This window comes from Gallus gallus, chromosome 6 (genome assembly GCF_016699485.2).
Source record: "Gallus gallus isolate bGalGal1 chromosome 6, bGalGal1.mat.broiler.GRCg7b, whole genome shotgun sequence".
NCBI lineage: Eukaryota > Metazoa > Chordata > Aves > Galliformes > Phasianidae > Gallus > Gallus gallus.
Window position 1 is genome coordinate 32,761,052 of NC_052537.1, and position 11,038 is coordinate 32,772,089.

The following is an 11,038-nucleotide window of genomic DNA, read 5'->3' on the forward strand; positions in this document are numbered from 1 at the left end:
GCTTTGACTAACTCAGTGCTTCTGCCTTGGTCCCTGCCAGCTGAATGAAGGGTTAAGTGCTTGCTTGGTCTGTAAGACGAAAAAATGGGAGAAAACACTGTTTCCTGCTTATGGGCAGGAGAATGATGTGGGACCAACAGAAGGGGATGGCAACATGATTGGAGCCCATAGCACTGGGAGCATGCATGAGGTAGATGGAAGCCCACATATGGCTGGAGAAGAGCTATATCCACAGTGTATTTTTTTCAGCCTCAGTTATTGTAACGTGGATGTTTTTACCTCTTTTGAGGGGAAGAAAGATAGGGGACAGGCTTTGCTGCTTCATCCTCCCCCCTGCCAGGGGAAAGAGAGTGCTCAATCCTCCTGCCCTGAACCAAAAGCCTATAGCTGGGTGGGGAAGCTGGTTACAAATCACACTTCCCAGTGATGGAAAATCATGTCTTCCCACAATCCTTAATCCTTTTATTTCTGTTCTCCTCGTTATCCCATGCCCCACTGCAGAAAGTGATGCAAAGTTGTTTTGGCACATGTTCTTACCACAGACGATGGCATAAGACTGCCAGATTTTCTCCTACTGTGAGGTCTTTCAGACAAGCCCAATTGAATCCAGAAATGTCATCGAGGCAAAAAGGTGGTGCAAGGACACTCTTCTAACAGCTGGGTTTCAGGCAGAGAGGCTAGGTAGCTGTAAAAGGGTCCGTTTATCATGCTACATAAGACAGCAGTATTTTAATCTTAAATGCAACCCTTCTTTGTATAGTAACATCTACGCCGATGTTATTTGTTGCCTGGGCCAATACCCATGCTTTAAGTAGAGTAAAGCGAACATAGGGGATGATGGCTCAACAGTTTTATTGTTTGAAGTCTATGAGAAAGGAAAAATGTGTGGGAGTGTCAATTTTTGAGGTCTTTATTTCAATGCACCAAGACAATAACTCCCTGAGAGATAGTCTATACTTCAAGTGCGTTTTATGAGCTGAAGACAGAAATAATGACTTGGTTTCTTTGGACTGTGCTGTGCAGCAGATCAAAGAAGGTGTTCATAATTGTCTTCTAGGAACCTGACCAATGTCTATGTCACAAATTCAACCGTTATTTACCACCCAAGAAGGCACAAATACAGTAAAAAAAAAATGACACACAATAAAAAGGGAAATAATGGAATAGAAATGGCTGCTTTACAAATGTGAAATTTACATGAGAGTAATTATGAAGAATACCAGCCATACTTTAATTCGTGACAGATCTCCTGGTGAGCGTACAAACACATTCATGCTGTTAACGTACCCACTCAGAAGCCAAAGTAACCTTTTGTTATATAGATAGATGGAAATGGAGTCTCGTTCCTTATGGTGGTGAGAACCAACGTCCTCTTGCAGGGAAGCTACAGCCCACTGGGATCAGTGTGACCCAAGCACATGCATGACTCTGTGAGAAGATTCCTGAAGAATTTAGTTATTTGATTAGATCCCAGGAAGAAAGAAACTGAAGCTATCTGTTTTCTCACCTACAGAAAGAAAATGCAACACATAAGTTTATTCAAGACAACAAAGAGCGGAGTTGTGTTTTGTTGCTGTTTAAAACTTGAACATTTCTTCCATTTGAGTCTAAGGACAATGGACTTTATCTCTGAAATACTCATGGGACCCTCCAGTTTCACATCTGTAGCCCTGTGGAAGAGATCCTCATCTCTCTCCATTGTCTTTCAGCAAATGAAGATCTTCCATAGAATCTACATAAATAGCCCATTCATAAAAGTACAAAAACATATTGTACCAAGACAATAGCCTTACGAGGCCAGCAGCATCCCTAGTGAAGTAAGCTCAGTTAAACATGCAAAAAATTTGCTTTTTCCCCTTCCCAGGCGCCAGTGCAGAATGCCAACAACTATCATCTCTGCCTCATCTCCATTTCTATCGCCACTTCATAAGGACTGGGAAACAAAGATCAAAATCAAAGGCTTCTTCAGCTACCTGGAGAGCTCCTGTGTTCGTGGTGCAAAATGTTCTCCGGTAAAGTACAGTGAAATAGAGTCTATTATCTACCATCTTTAAGATGATTTCTTAAGAGAAATTTCTTTTATGTTTCACTCTTGGACAAATTACTAATTCCAGTATTCATGTCCCATTTCGGATTCTTTTCCTGGATCTGGGTTGAGTGCTTTCCCTCTGTGCTGCACAGGTACACAAGTGAAGCAAACAGGGTGGTGGTGATAACAGGTGCCTGAAACCCTGATGCAGGAATGGCTGGACACAGTTCCTTGACCTTCTGGTAGTGCTGCAGCTCCTTATTTGAAAAGAATTACATGTAGAAAATGTAATGAGGATATGGATGGAGTTCATTCTTCACTTTCATATTTACATACCCATGGGTTCTTTGGCTCTTTCTTGGACACGCATTTATTATGGGACAACGCACCTGTGCTATGTCCCTGAACACATCATGTCAGCCTGCTCTGCCTTTCTTAAAGTCAGTATCAGTCCTGCCTTTACACAGAGCAGAAATGCTCCTTCTACCTGATTAGACACAACTGCGAGTGAGCAGTGGGAGACCAGGGATTCTCTAGTTAAAAGGCTGATTATCCTGTCTTAAAATAAACTTACACTGAACCAAGGGTGAATGATCTGGAAAATAATGAAACGCATCTCATTAGAGTGGAAATGGAACAAACTGTGCTCTGCCTTTTTGGCTCCATTTTGCATGTTAATGAAAAGTGATAAGTGCTCTGCCTGATATTGTTAAAGACCTCGTGTGGACGAGCCTCTTGTCTTTGGTCAGATGCTGCTCTTGTTTACACCAGCCTAAACAAGAAGAGCCTTCCTTGGCGTGGATCCAAAGAGCTGGGATCTGAAGCAAGCCAACCTCTTACATCTCACCATTTTCCGCATGAGAACAAACCTTGAGAAGCCCAGGCTGTTTTTCACCCCTTTACGTTATAGCCAGATCATTCTGACCTCTCTGCTTAACCTTACATTAAATTGGCCTTTGGCTTTTCTGAACCGGAGGGTCAATTTACAAAACATTCAGAGCTACTCGGTTCCCACCGACATAAAGTTCAGAGAATGTCAACTCACAGCAGTATCAGAGATCCCAGCTTCGTTCATCTGCCCGTCATTGTGTATGTAAGTTGTGTCAAGTGCCTTAACTCCCATGGTTCAACCTGTGGCAGCCTCTTATCCTCACAGCACATTGAGGCTGCAAGAGAATGCACAGGAAGCATTGCAGGAGTCTCTCGGGGAGACCTGGATTTGAAAATCAGCAGTGGGTGAGAGAAATAGGCATTGAAACGTGCTGCTGTAACAGGGATGTAATGAAAATTGTAATATCATCTCTGGGTGCTGGTGAAATCATCCGGTCATTTCGACATCGTGTTGATGTCTCTGGTGTCCTGTAACCCCCTGTTCTGGGCAGAATAGCTCTAAAGCAACGGAAGCGCTGCATGAGTGATGCTTACGATTTAAAAAACATCAGTCTGTCCCCAAAAAATCTCTTAATCAAGTAGCTAAGGACAAGACATTAATTTACAAGTCTAAATTAAAACAGTTCTTCCCTTTTTTTGATCTTATGTTCTGTAGGTTCTGTATATTGCATTTGCTTACCTCAAGGGCTTGGTGTTTCAGTAATTCAATGGCAAGAACATACTTGACTTTACCTCTGAGGCTCTCCGGGGCCAGGTTGACCTCTTACCAAGTACACATAGCTGCACAGAATCCAGGACAGGGCAAGAATGAGGCTCAGACTGCTGATTTCATGTAGTTCCTGGTCCAAAGAAGAATTATTCAGAGCCAACTCCCTGGCCTTGATGCATCTTGTGAAGCTGATCGGTACTGCTGTCCTGAGCCAAGACTTTGTCCCCGCTGACCTGCCCACTGGGGATGAGAGGCAGCAGTGCCAGGTCTGGCAAAAGGCTGAGCAGCCCCTAGAAAGGAGCCAGTTGTGTTCTTAAAAGCATTAAGGTTTTAAAATGAAAGGTGTTGGGAGTAGACAAATTAAAAGTTCTTTTATTTTTCCTGGGGTGGTTTGACCTTCTGACTGCAGAGGTTTGTGGGCTGTGCAGCTGTACGTAGCTGTACACGGTTGGGATGTCAACACTGGCATACACAGCTGCCAACATTGCTCAGAGGTCAAGCTCCCGAAATTATGAAAGCAAAGGAGGAAAATACCTAAAGCACAGAAAAGGAAAGAGGGGGGGGGAAAAAAAGCCTGAAGTTGAAATATTTGTGGCAGATCCCAAATTATGGTGAGAGGTGATAGTCTCTCCGTAGTTGAGATCAAAGCCACAGCTCAACCATGAAGTAGGCTTCATTCCCAGCTCCACCCTCAGCTTCAGCAAGGCCAAACCAACCCTCCCGGAGCAGAACAGAACAAACCTATCCCAGGGCAGGGTTTTTCCAGCATGATGAGAAAAACGTCTGGTGACACCTCCGGACAGCTTTAGTGATCAAAACACTCAGGGGCCTCTTGCATTTTCGTAAGATTTTCCTATGATTCCTTGTTTGGTTTTCTTTTTTTAGACTTCACCCAGCCTTTAAAATGACGACTCCTAAATGTGTTTGCTTTATTTCTCTCTTTTTAAAACACTTCTCCACTGGGGTCGCAAGGATGAAAAAAGCTGTGCAGAATTTGGGTGTGTGATGGCCACGTACCGGCCTGCAGCTGGAGTTTGGCTCCGTCACCCTGGTGAGAAGTTCCTGGATGCTAAGGGATACGGACCTGCTCCCTCCATCCCAATGTATGTTGTCCCAGCTCCAGGTGATAGCTTGAAGTAGGAATGTCCTTCTCCTGCAGGGTTAGGAGAGCCTCCCATGGTGATGGTTAGAAATCTAGCGCCAGAAAGAATGGAGAGGTTATGAACACTTTGTGAGCAAGTGGTATTTTTATCCATATGGAAATGTAGACTTTGAAATACAGACTGCAGTTCTGCATTAACTCAAAGTGAATGATATCATAGCCCTGAATTAAATCACTGGGAATGATAATGGTAAATCTGGCTTTGTAGTGATAATGTCATCTTAGTGTCCCTGCTCTGTATCTCCCTCGCCACGACAGCGTGGCCATGAAACTCCAGCACATGGATGTTGCAGCATCCTTATCATTTAATGCAACCTACTCCCATTTTATAGGATGGGTGGCTCAATCCTAAACAGATTAAGTCCCTCTGAGAAGCTATAGAAAGGCGATTTATATTGCCTTGGATGTGCGCACAAATGCACAGTCACTCACAAAGGTGACTGATATGCACAGCAAAGAGAACACACGTCCTGAAAATCCCTCACCACAACCAAAAACCTGCAGAGGAACAGCAGGGTGACACTGCAAAATGAATCCCAGCCCACGGGGGGGAGGGGGTTTCTATAGGCTAAGTAATATTTATCTATGCTCGTTTATCTAGAGCCCAGTTCCAGGTTTATGTGGAATAAGACACAGGTGACAACTATTGATGGCATTTGTCTCTCAAACACTATTAACGCCGAAAAGCTCACAGCATTAAACTCTCACTAATGCATCTCTTTTTTGTACGTACAGCTACAGCTTGACAAGCTTAAGCAGCAAACAGCATGTTCTTGGAGAATAAAGAATCGTACCACGTGAACCTCTGTGCTTCAGCACCATTTAATAACAACCCATTTTTCTGTCCTGACCAAAGGTTTGAGAGAAGCCAATGATAATCTTTCCATTGACCTTAGTGTGTTTGGATAGAGACTCTCAACTAAAAGTTAAGGTGCCTCCAGAGAAATGGTGGGCTGGCAGTTAAGGATCACAGATATGTCTCTTGCCTCAAAGTGCTGCTGGGATAGTATTTGTCCTGACATTTCAGTGCAGTTATACTTCAAAATATATTCTCTGCATGGTTAGAGCAAATGTCTTCCTTAAGTGAAAAAAATGGAGCTGGTCTAACTTCTGTGCTTGAATTCTAATGGCGTTTTCATTTTTATGCCCTCCTCAAGAGCTTGTCCAGAAAAACATGAGATGTTGCTGAAGTGATAAGGAAATTTATACATTCCGAATGGATCTGTATCATTACGGCATTAACATGTAATGCGGAGGCAATAAAATTTATGATACTCTTCTTCAGTGCTTTAATGAGGCATCGCCAGCCTCACTGTATGTTTGCAGAAGTCTTAACAGATAATGATTTTTAAAAGTACTGAGGTAGAGCTGCTCACAACAGCAAATAGCTTTGCAGGAGTCAGTTATTACATTGAATCAGAGGCAAAAATGAATCCCAGGTCAGTTTTCTCCTCCAGTTTGAGAGGGAAGTCAGGAGAACACGTTTCTTCTGGACATATCTCCTATGGGCTTTCCTTCCCTTCCATTTTCACTGCTGGCTTCACCCCTGCGATGGAACCAAACCTTCTGACGAGATGTATTATGTTTAATTCAGCTTGTTAAGAGCGTAAGCGTTTTCACTGATCTACCTGGTGGCCTTTGAGAGCTGCCTTTGGCAGAAGGTTGAATTGGTCACTGAAAGCTGCTGCTGGTTTTCAAAGCATGGGATCCAGGCATAGCCTGCCAGCTTCTGTGAGCTCTCTGTTTCCGCAGCTTTGTGTTGGAAGACTGCAAGGGCTGGTCTGCTAACCATTGACTCAGTTGCCCCATCACTAAGGTCAGATGCTTACTCACAGGCCGTAGTGAAGTCATTCGTTATGAATTTCCATCAGGCTGGGCTGCAGTCAGATCAGCTCTCCTGACCTCAGTATTTATCTGAGCGTTTCCTTTTGGCTGATACAGAGCTGAAGCCACGGAGGGATGGCAGGTCACTGCCAGGGCTCAGCCCTCGCTGAATAAGACTGTCAGCTGTTCCTCCCCATTGGATGTACAAGTGCGTTGTCCTCGAGCTGCTCCATTCCCTTTGTGTCAAGGGACAGGAGCTTCAGTGAGACTCTGAACAGTGGGACTTTGCTGATTTATGTTTGATGGAAGATCCTGAAGGGAGAAAATTGATACCGTGGGTTACACTCAGCAGCTCCTCTCCAGTCTCAAGCTTTGCAGTTTCTTCTAAATCCATTGTCAACACATCCACTTGAACACACGGTGCCACCAGAGGATGAAGGCTGTCTCAAAATAGGTGCTGTAAAAACATTGAAGGCAGAGGAATTCCCGATCCAACCATAAAACCTGAGGTGAAATGGAGGCCAAACAGCCTGGCAGCTCCCTGCCCACGCCTGGGATCCAGCAGCACTTCTGGAGCGTCTTTGGAGCCCACAGGCAGGTAGAGAGTGAGCATTACTTTGTGGATTCCAATGTCCACTGGGGTTAGAGTGAAGACTCCAGTCTTTCACGCACTCGTGTTGCAAAGAGCAAATGTTGCTTTCATTTGCAAACCCACAAACCCCATGTGAAGAATTATTTCTCTGTTTTTCAGTGCTAAGAAATGCATCTATGTAAAAGCTCTCAGAGATGTTGCTCTACGGACTTCTGTAATTCATTGTAACTCCCAGCCCTAATAACTACAAGGTGATTTTTCATATTTTCTAAAATTGGCAAGCTAATATTTCTTGAATCAGTCAGAAAGGAAACACTGCTCTATCCTCTGCTTATCCTTTCTTCATCAACAAATGCAATTACAAAAACATATTTCCTCAGCTCAGGACTTCGGGGCTCTGTCAGAGTCATTTTCCCATCTTCCAGAAGTAAATCTGAATCTGATTACACCAGGGAAATGTCATCTGATTCATCCCCCACCGCTGATGGCCCTAACTTCCATTTCTGCCTATCTCAAAGCTGGAATACGGATGAAAAGCAAAGATATTCTTACAAGCCTGAAACAGAAAGATATTCATACTGAGGGGAAAAAAATAGCGACACCTGGGGATCCAAGCATCAGTTTCAGAGGTGAATAACCATTAGCTTATCAAAGGATCTGGCCGTGGGCCATCTACTGCCATTATTTAATCAGCCCAGAGGCTTACCTGAGCTGGGAGACAGCCGCATGCAAGTGGAGATTGTATGTACAGGAGTCATGATGTGTTGTACAAGAAAAACAGTATTCTGGAGCCAAAAAAGTAAGCCTTTCCCCTGCAAAGGTTATGAATGTTTTTAACTCCAAAGACCTGTGTGCCTTGGTTGCAGTAATTGATGTTAGAGCTTGACAGGCCAAATCAATAATTAATGGTGAGTTTGCTAGTCAACCGCAGCAGAAGCTAAATCCATTTGTACTGTGTCACGGGCCCCGTGTGCTTTTAAAGAGATGAGCAGAAATTGGCAGGATGCTTTACAAGAGGTTCAGAAGGGAGCTGGATATTGTGATAACAGCTTAATTTCATTTAAGCCACGTAATCACGTTACTGCAAGCAGAACGGCTCATCTGAGGAGTGGTGCGCGATGGATCCTGCCAGTGGGCTTTGTGTTGGTGCAGGTACAGTGCTGGGCTTCTCCAGCAAAGAGCTCCATCGCTCCACTCATCCATTAAATGCCTCCTTCTGGGTGCGCCAAACCATCGCTGATTTTTTGTAACCAACGATAGGATGAGAGATAATGGCCTCAAGTTGCACCACGGGAAGTTCAGGTTGGATGTAAGTCTGAAAGACTCATCGGGCTCTGGCAGAGCTGCCCAGGGAGGTGGTCACCATCCATGGAGGTGTTCCAGATCCATGGAGATGTGGCACTGAGGGATGTGGGCAGTGGGCGTAATAGGGGTGAGCTGGGGGTGGGGGTCTGAGAGACCTTTTCCCACCTTCCTGGGCATAAAGGAACGGAGAGCAAATCCCTAGGTGTTCACGCAGGAGAACTGCCTCACTCCTGCTGCGTGCAAGCAGGTCAGGATTTGACTAATTTATTGTGATACAAGCTACAGCAGTGATAAGGTAATGTGACAAATGCATTATTAACCGTAGCCCATGGTTAATTCATCATACTGTGGTACTGCTGATGGCGTGTTCTGCTTGGGGGCAGCCTTGTGGGGAATACTGACCCACCATTCTGTGACAGCAGTGGATAGAAGTGATGACAGTCTGTCCCATCAGACAGGGGACAACCTCCAGGCGCTCACATTTTCACCGTGTCCATCTGTAGCCAGAGCAATAAGAGCAAGGTGCAGCTTTCTAATGGCCCATGCAGGAATTTGCACTTGTTGCTGGAATATTTTTCAACACAGCCTAAGGTTAATATATGCACTGCTGTGCCTGTAATCAGCGCTTCCTCTCTTGCAGTACTTCACCTTTTTCTATTAGCATCACTCTTGTCCATTTCTCACAGCAATTGGCACGTTCCTTATATTTTTGTGCGTTTTCCCCACACTTAGAGCATAGGCTTTCTGCCCTCCATGTGGGTGCCTGCAGCTCCTGCTCAGTCTTCTATGTGAGCCTAGGCTGATTTCCAGGCCTCTGATTCCCAGTGTTTTCCATGGATTTTCCAGGCAAAACATCCCCGTGCAGGGATGCTGGCCAGCCTCTCTGTAAAGATGACACAGTGCCACACGATGCTGCAGGGGAAGCCTGGAGGCATTCACTGAAACAAACAATTGGGAAAGCAATCCCAGTTTCAGAGCTTCGAAGCAAAACGACTGGGGCAGATGGGGAAAAATTGGCCTTTTCTTTTGTATTTCTTCTGAATTGTCCCTTCACCATCCTAAAAAGGCTGAAAGGGAATAACACCAATGAGGCAGATGCCTCGACTTCAGACCCAGACTTTCAAATAGCAATAACACATCAGAAATGCTTGTGATCCTCTGGAAACCCCCATGCCTTGTTGCTGCCTTTCATTTCACCCTGATAAGAGATGAGCGAGAGACCCTGACTTTCTTTTTCCAAGATAAGACTAAATTTCTCTAAACAAGAAAGAACGTCCGGGTCAAGGAAGAGGGAACAGCCTGTGCATGGAAAATCCCTGTCAGCTGGCTGCCCAGAGAGGTGAGGAACCAAAGGGCTTTTTCCTTGCCAGAAATGCTCAACTGCTTTGAAAAGACCAGCCGAAAACTCTCCAAAACAGAGGTGTTTTTTTTTTTTTTTATCCCCACGGGAAAAGAAATTTGTTGCATTCTCTTCCTCTTACAAAAGACAAAACTATATGCTTTCATAACTAGAATTTGGAGGTATTTTCTATGTTTGTTCAGTGTTGCAACTCAATGGAAACTGCAGCAGTGACAGCAGAGCAGCAAGGTCCTAAGCTGCCACAAGGGAGGATTTACTAAAATGCAACAGCAATACAGAGAAATGAAGGGAAAAAAAGCTTTTTACCTTCAGAAGACCTCAAGTAAGCAGGGATCTCCCAGAAGATCCCCTCACCTCCACTGCCAACCCTTAAATGAGTTCCGGGAAGGGGTGGGTCCTGGCTCCAGCCTTTCTGGTTACTCAGCTGCATTGCATGCACCTGAGCTCCCCAGGGTTGGCCCTGCCTTCCACCAGGTGCTCAATCACCGCTTCAGGCTGTGACAGCATTTCTGCTACAAACGTCCCACAAACTAGTTCACGTTTCATTCCCTCTCCTTACCCCCCAGCCAGTGAAAGGGCTGATTTTTGATCTCTGTTTCTCAAGGGTGAATGATGATGCTCTGCTGGGAAGCGTTAGCACAGGGAGCCCACTGGAACGTCCTGCCCCACACAACCAGGGCAGGTGTCATGGGGCTGGCTCCCATCCGCAGCACCGAGCCAGGCTGTAATCAGACAGAAAACAGAATCCTTTGTTCTGTTGTTTCCCTGAACTATCTTAAGGCAAAAATCCTTTAGCAGGAACTTCAGCCAGGCACTACTGATATTTCATCCCATCTGAGCAATCCCCTTCCCAAGCACAAAGCCTGGAGGTCTCTCAGTAGCAGCTCTGGATGGAGCCATGCACCAGCAGCCAAGCATGGCCCTCCTCCTTCCGCTCCTCCCTTGGAAGCACTGGATATATCCAAACACATTACAACAAATGTAGCACACATAAGAAGTTAAAAACATCACAACAACGAAGGGGATGTGGGAGGGAGCCACCAATTCATAGGAAAACTCTTCCAAGTTCATATGCATAAGAACAGCACTTCTTGCTCTTCGAGGCGACTAACAAAAATGCAGGAGCTGAAGCTAGGAAAATATTTTGCACTTATTAAATGGTGGCA

At 44.9% G+C, this 11,038-nt stretch overlaps 1 long non-coding RNA gene across 2 annotated transcripts; it reads right to left on the reverse strand.

Annotated features, from left to right (window-relative positions):
• Nucleotides 1-894: 894 nt before the first annotated feature.
• LOC121113296 lies at nt 895-10,769 on the reverse strand. Of its 2 annotated transcripts, none has more exons than XR_005860650.2 (2): nt 3,075-10,769; nt 895-1,507 (listed from the first exon to the last, which is right to left on the reverse strand). It is a non-coding gene; the product is annotated as an uncharacterized LOC121113296 (long non-coding RNA). The 2 variants fall into 2 exon arrangements; XR_005860651.2 differs by having other exon boundaries at nt 895-2,286.
• Between the last annotated feature and the right edge of the window lie 269 nt (nt 10,770-11,038).